Source organism: Castor canadensis, chromosome X (genome assembly GCF_047511655.1).
Source record: "Castor canadensis chromosome X, mCasCan1.hap1v2, whole genome shotgun sequence".
Classification (NCBI taxonomy): Eukaryota; Metazoa; Chordata; class Mammalia; order Rodentia; family Castoridae; genus Castor; species Castor canadensis.
Window position 1 is genome coordinate 17,875,169 of NC_133405.1, and position 8,086 is coordinate 17,883,254.

The window sequence follows — 8,086 nt, forward strand, 5'->3', positions numbered from 1 at the left end:
TTCAACAGTTTCTTCTAAAAAATAAAACTGTATTCCTTTTCCTATCCAGTACAGAATGGCATCTCTGAAAATAGTACATTAACACCAGTTTTTACTGACTCACCCTTCTCATTCTTACAACAAAGATGCGTATTAATGAAATAGTGACTTTTTAAATTGTCTTCCAGAATCAGAGACACTCTTGAGAAGTTCTAGATAATCTCAGGAAGCAAATTTTCAAGCCTCAAGCTCATATACAAATTGTAACCAAAATGACATAGGAATAGGTTTGCACACACATTTACAAAAACAAGTATTTCATGACCCACCCTACAATATTATTTATTTCTTTACCTTTGAGCATTGTTAATGACTTTTATTTATTTTTTGCTGTGCTTTTTAATTTCTGTTAATATTTTACGATGAAACTCATTTGAAGTTCTGGGCTCAAAGTGAAAAACTGAAAAGTATGAGCAATAGAAATGAGTTCCAGCTTGGCACCGGTGGCTCAGACCTGTAATCCTATTTATTCAGGAGGCAGAGATCAGAAGGATCGTGGATCGAAGCCAGTCCGGACAAATAGTTCTAAGAGACCCTATCTAGAAAAAACCCTTCACAAAAATAGAGCTGGTGAAGTGGCTCAAGATGAAGGCCCTGAGTGAAAAGCCAGTACCAAAAAAAAATAAATAAATAATAATAATGAATTCCACACAAAACTTGTTGAATGAGTAAAGGCAAGTAATATTACTAGCAACAACAGTATTTAGTTTACACTATTTTGTTGCAAGGTGATTAGGATTTTAAAAATATTTAAGAGAAACCAATCATTCTTGTAATTCCAGCACTTAAAAATAATTTTTATTATCAATAAAATTAACCTTTTCTTATAGGGAAGTAAACAGAAATAATTCTAACTATGTGAACTTACTGGTTTTTGATCCTATGTTTGCATCCTTGAATCTTAAGATATTACCCAAGCACCCTTCACGTGAAGAACGACCTCTTGGTGTACCACTTCCTCCTCTTCCACACCTCAGACTTCTTTGGGGGACTTTAGTTCTTGAAAGAGGTGGCAGTTTGTGCCTACCATGACTTTCAAAAGATGGTTTCTTCTTGGCTTGCTCTACTTTGTTTTTCCATCCAAACACTAAAAAGATCAAGTACATCATCAATACCATCGAATTTAACTTAAATTCTTCAATATATTCCTATTTTTATTGCAACAACACTCAAGTTTTAGGTTTTTCCAAAAGTAAACACTTTCCTCTTAAATGAATACGTGCTTCACAATCCACTGTGCACCAAAATGTGCATTACTACCATTTCTTGAAATGTCTCTCACATTTAAAAGTAAAATTAAAACCTCACTGTGATATATTTTATAATACATAAATCTTAATCTTTATATACCTGCTACATACATAAAATTTTAGACAGTTACACAAAATTATTCCTCATGCTATTCATTCTGTTTCACTATTTGTATGTTAAAATTTAAGAGAGGAGAAGTCCCCCAGTATGATTTCCTATTCACTACCTACTCTAGTTCTAATAATTTTACTTCTTTAAGTAGGATCTTTACTTGGTCTCATTTAGAATTTTCTGCCTGACTCATTTCACCTTTTGTTTTACATATGTGTAATTATCAAAGTACTTCTTTAATACAGTATTTCCTGTTTTTATTTCTGAGAAATATGTCAATGTCCTAAATCATCTCATGATAAATTTCTATTGATTTCTTTTTCTGGAGGTCAAAGTGATTTTTAAAACCTAATTCAGGTAACTGTTCCACTCTGTTGGCTTATTACTTTTGAAACATACCAAATCCTCACTAAGACCGCAGGTAAATATTTATATTCTCCCAATATCTACTGCCATATAGGCCAGCCGTGGAGCTTCATTTGCTATTTCTGGCCTAAATGTTTTCTGAAGATTTGGAGTGGCTATGTCGGTTCAGTATTCAGGAGTCAGTTAAAATTTCTTCATCTTTCTATATAATAAAAGTGTTCAGTGATTAAGCACTGATTAAATCATCAGTTCAACTGAAGACTTTAGAGGGAAATTGGATTACTAATAATTATTCTTCATGTGTTTATACCTAATGGAAACTGTGAGCCAAATCTCACTGTTAAGTTTCTTTAAAACTTTAACATGAAAGTAAAACACGAAGAAAATACTGTGTTCATGTATCAAGAGTTTAACATTACATTTCAGAAATAAAGGCAATTAGCATCCATGGATCACAATAAAGAAAGTTTAAACTTGCTGAAGGTAATTCAACAATGAACAAATATATGATAGAGTGAGCATGAAATGCATTATATCTTTTGGAATTTGAATCAAAACTATTATTCCTGTAAAAGTAGGAATTAACTGTTCCTTCTTGTATGTCTTTCTAGGCTTTTTATTCCACAGAAATACTTCCATGAACTGAAATAGCACTTTTTGGGTTTTTTTGCAAACACTATCCTATTTCTTCTACTATTCTTGTGGGGTTTTCTTCTAAAGTTTAGCAGTTTTTTGGAGGCTAACAACCTAGTCACATTTACACTGGAATACTAACAAAATTAAGTATAATGTACGTTAATTAATATGGTGTTTCAATCTCCTTCCAACAATTTTTGAGTGATTATGTAACAAAAAAGAACCATGGGTAAATAATTGTAGTTATATGGCATTTTGCCAACTTAAAATTTGTAGAAAAATGGCCAGGCATGGTGTCTCAAACCTGAATCCCTGCTTCTTGGTATACAGAGATTGGGAGGATCTCAGTTTAAGTCCATTCTGGGTAAAAATCCACAAGACCACATCTCAACCAATGGCTGGGTGCAGTGGTAGTGGGTGCCTGTCATCCCAGCTACAAGTGCAAGTACTAACAGGAGGATCATGGTCCATGCTGGTCTGGACATAAAGTGAAATACTAATCTCAAAAATAACCAACCAAAAAGGGCTCACAAAGGGGCTCAAGATGCAGAGCTCTACTTAAAAAGTACAAGGCCCTTAGTTCAATCCCCATTATTGCCAAAAGAAAAAGCAACACTGGAGAAAAATGGGAAAGATCTATAAATACTGTTACTTGCTGAACAGATCTAGATTATTATTAAAAGATTCCTACCTTTCCATTCCTACCTTAGCATCTGCAGGGCTTTCAAAAGTAATAAAAGCAAAGCCTCTAGACTTCTTCGTTTCTCAATGCTTCATCAATAGAACTGTAATACATGTAAACTTTTAAATTATGTAAACATAAAGGTTAAACTTCCATTCAACAAAATTGTCAGTCCTTAAACAATCTGTCACAAAGCTCTCATACAACAAACACAGCATTATCATCAACCATTTAAAAATCATCTTAAATGTAATCTAAAATTTTGTTTCATATTATATTAGTATTCTCAATATTATATGTAAAAGACTTCACAGTTAGCCTTTCTCACCACATTTCACACCAACACCCACAGCATATTAATTGTTTTTATCTTCAGTAGTAAGAGATGCTTAGGGCAACACTTTACCCATCCCATGCATCAGTGCTTTTGTAAAAATAAGGAAATGTTAAACCCAGAAAATGACAGTCCTAGTCATGTAAAGTTTCAATAAAAAGACATTTTTATAGTTTATATTTACTTTGAACGATACATAGATTGATTCTTAACTTCAATTACCTTCTAGTATGTGTCCAAATTTTCCAAACACTGCTTCAATAGACTTTGCATTGGTCTCTGCATTGAGGCCTCCTATGAAGAGTTTTCCAGGCTGAACAACTTGCATCATTTTGCTGTTAAGTGGGCCAAATGGTTCCAATTTTTACACTACATTTAAAATTCAAGAAAAGTACTGTAAATAGACTGATAATGTTTTTTACTTCTAAAAACTGAAACCTTTTAATACATAAGGCAAAAAGTAGCAATGACATATTAGGCCAAAGTTCTGGTTTCTGTATGTATCAGATTAAAAAAAAACTCGGTTGTAAAATGAAATGGGCCCTGTGCCTGTGGCTCATACCTGTAATTCTGTCTACTCAGGAGGGAGAGATAAGGAGGATTGTCATTTGAAGCCAGCCCAAGCAAATAGTTCATGAGATCCTATCTGGAAAATATCCATCACAAAAAAGGGCTGGTGGAGTGACTAACAGTAAAGGCCCTGAGTTCAAGCCCCAGTACCACAAAAAAAAAAAAGAAATGGAAAATACTATTGTAATCCTTTTGAGTTGAATATTCAGGTTGTAACTTTTAAAAATTTACATTGAAAAATGATACATCTTTATGGTTCACAATATTATAGTGGAATGAGTAAAGCTAAATAACATATCCATTCCTCACATAATTATATTTGCAAAGTGAAAACATTTCATATGTATTGTTTTAGCAATATAAAATAAGCAATACGAATTACTTATGGTCATCTGAGTTTTCAAAGCGGTCGGTTTTCACCTAAAAATATGTTAAAAGTTATTTTAAAAATTCATTTTTTGAACCCAATTATTTTTACAAAATGTACAAATTCATTTACAAAATGCTACGTATTTTCCAGTTTTTCCCCTTATCATGATTACATATGTAATACTCTCAGCTTAAAATTGTGTTTGCCAAACGTTTACATACTTAAAATGCTAACTGCTAAAAGCAATGAAAATTGTAGCCTTTATGAGGCAAAAGTAAACTTCGGCCACAATGTTTAAAGTAACTGACAGAAATTATAACAAATACCTAAAGTTTTGTTATTTCAGACAAGCAGGTAAGGATTTTGCTCTTGGAGTAACAGGACAAGTTTTTAATTGTAGTGACAGAATATCCTGCCTTTGTTTTTCTATTGTGACTCTATGTTGTCCCGGAAAAGAAAAAAAAAGCGTAAGTGAAACAAAATGGCTCCCGGCAATACGTCCAACAATCAATCCAGGACTAGACTGCTTGTCCAAATATAACAAAGGAAAAAAAATAAAGGTGAACCACCACAGGAGGGGTAAGGAGTTAAAATAGTAATAAGACTGATTTTCACTCCAACAAAAAGGTTTTCAACCTTTTTTCCCTTCCCAGACTCCACAAACTTTAAACCCATCCCCGTACTCAAGAACAAAATCCGGGTTCTTTGCCGGCTTTACTTTCTAAGGGTCCCTACATAAAGGGTATTTTTAGCATAACGAACCCTAGCTCCTTCCCATACACACGGCTTTACACATCCCCATTACATACATTACATATACAATATTTAATTAAATATACACATTTGTATATATATATATATATATATATATATATATATATATACACACATACACAATGTACAATTTACTCGTACATTTAAAATTTTCCAATTAAATCCTGAGAGAAAAATCAAAATTCGGGTATTTCTCATTAAACGAAATGATTTAGCTTTGCGTTGTCTCTTCTGTCACTCAAACTCACTTTCATACTTAAATTTGGAACTTCCTTACCCTCTCCTGGCTTTCTGCTCTTGTGTTAGCATTGCCCAGCGATGTGAGCTATCCTAATGGTCCACGGCAACTGCGCAGGCAAGTAATATAAGGGGCTGGGGGACCCGGATGTGATGGTTGAAGAGCCGCAGAGGAAGTAGGGAATATGGAAGGTCCTAAAGTGAAGGGGTGACCCGAAAATTAATTTAGAGGTGCAGACGTGTATACAGATACTGATCGTACAATGCAAAAGGTAAGGTAGATGAACAGAACGGATTCTCCAATTTCTTTGCTTTACTTCATTACAATTGTGTTTTAATCAAGTTTAAGTGATAATCCACAATATGTCTCCCCCTTCCAAATGTTAACGATATGGTATGCCCACATGTCTCCAAACGGCACTATTTTTAATTTGCAAGGGAAAAAATAAGCAATAAATAAACTTGTAAGAGGTATACAAATAAAACAATAAATAAAAATTAGGAAAGACATTTAAAAAAGGAAGTTACAGATCCAAAGCTTCTGTATCTTGAAAATTTAATTCTCAATTTTTTATTCAATAGATTGATCTAGTATCTGATCCAAACTTTCAAAATTGATAAGAACAGAGTTATATAAGACAAATTCTCCTGAGTTTTTGTATAAAAAAATTGTACCGTTAAGTAAATAAAACTCTATTCGGTAAAAAGTACATTTTCATTCATGATAAATATTTTTGTATTATCTATCACATTACTTTTTCTTATCTGAAAAGTGTTCCTTTATGATACAAACCATCATTTTCAGTGCCTAATATCATATTCTAACAAATTACTCTCCACTCCTTTTTTTGTTTTTTGGCAATACAGAGGTTGAACTCAAAGCTGTGAACTTCCAAGACAAGGGGCTCTCTCACTTGAATCACATCTCCAACCATTTTTGGCTTCTAGTTATTTTCCAGGCAGGGTCTTGCTTTTTGCTAGAGGCAAAACACCTGTGATCATCCTACCTGTGTCTCCCACATGTCAAGGATCACCCGGGCACAACACCCTGCCTGGCTCCTTGGTGAGATTGGGGTCTTACTAAGTTTTTGACAGGGCTGGCCTTAAACCGCTATCCTCCCTATCTATGTTTCCCATACTTCTTTTTATACCCTATACATTCTGACCATGATAAGCAATATATTACCAAGTATGTCTTCTTTGATATCTTAAGCTTTCCTTGCAATATTCTTTCTTCAGGAGAATAATCCATCAGTGAAACCACATACCCAAAATAGATTTTTATATATTTATATAATTTATGGAAAATTGTGTTTAAATTGACAGTTAAAATTCTTAATATTTTTCTCAGTATTTTATCCTCATACTTGCCACATTCTTACAAGATAGACATTAATTTGGGTAAGGCTCTGTAAGTATATATCATCTCTTCTCTTTCATTTTGAACAGGTAAAATTTGTGACTTGTTTTAGTTAATATTCCTTGAAGGAAATTACCTTTATTAATGATTTTTGAAAAGGTAATAACTATATTATAAATGATAGAATGGTATGTTATCATGAATTGACAATTGCATGAGCCAGTCAGAGGATATCATAGGAAAAACAGTCATGGAATTAATATATTGTAGGATTGAGGATGTATTTTGATGGTTAAAAGAAAAATATTTACATACCACTACTTTCTAAACAATATTAGTGTCAACCACTTATTTGAATTATCTAAATATATTATCTACCAACAAAGTTTTTGTGACTCATATGGCACCTTTATTTTATTACACACATTTTGGGCAAAAGGAACATAATGTACAAAACTGAAATTTGCCCACAGTTTCCAGTAATGTATTGACAGGAGAGCTGTAATTTTTTTTAAAAAGTGTCTTTTCATAACATTCATTACTAAAGAAAACCAACTTTTATGAAGACATATGGTAATAATTTTCTGAGATGTGTTTTGAGCAAGATTTTTGTTATTTATTTCTCATTTATTCATATGTGCATACCTTGTTTGGGTCATTTCTCCCCAATATCTTCTGCCCCTTCCCTCTCCCCCCCATGCCCCCACACTTCCAGGCAGAAACTCTTCTGCCCTTATCTCTAATTTTGTTGAAGAGAAAACATAAGCAATGATAAGAAAGACAAAGAGTTTTTGCTAGTTGAGATAAGGATAGCTATACAGAGAGATTCCTAGCATTGCTTCCGTGTACAAATGTGTTACATTCTAAGTTGGTTCATCTCTAACTGTCCTTTTTTCTAGTTCCTGATCCCCTTCTCATATTGACTTCTGTCGCTTTAAAATTTCTGTAGTAGTTCCTCTGCAGTGAGGACATCAAATACTATCATGTTTTGTGTTTCTTACCTGTCCTCATACCTCCTGTGTGTGCTCTCCCCTTATCATGTGACCCAAGTCCAACCGCATTGCTGCATTTGCACTAGATCTAAAGCCTGCATATGAGGGAGAACATAGGATTTTTGGTTTCTGAGCCTGGCTAACCTCACTGTTTTGAGCAAGATTTAATCATAGATTATCTCTTCATTAGAAGCATTAATGACTATGAAACATTATAATGAATATTGTCATTAACACAATAGAGAAACAGGCTTCCATCAAAAATACTGGTAGCTTCACAAAAGTGGGGAGAACACTGGTGTTTGAACTCAGGGACTTGTACTTGCTAGACATGCACTATAAAACTCAAGTGACAAACACAGCC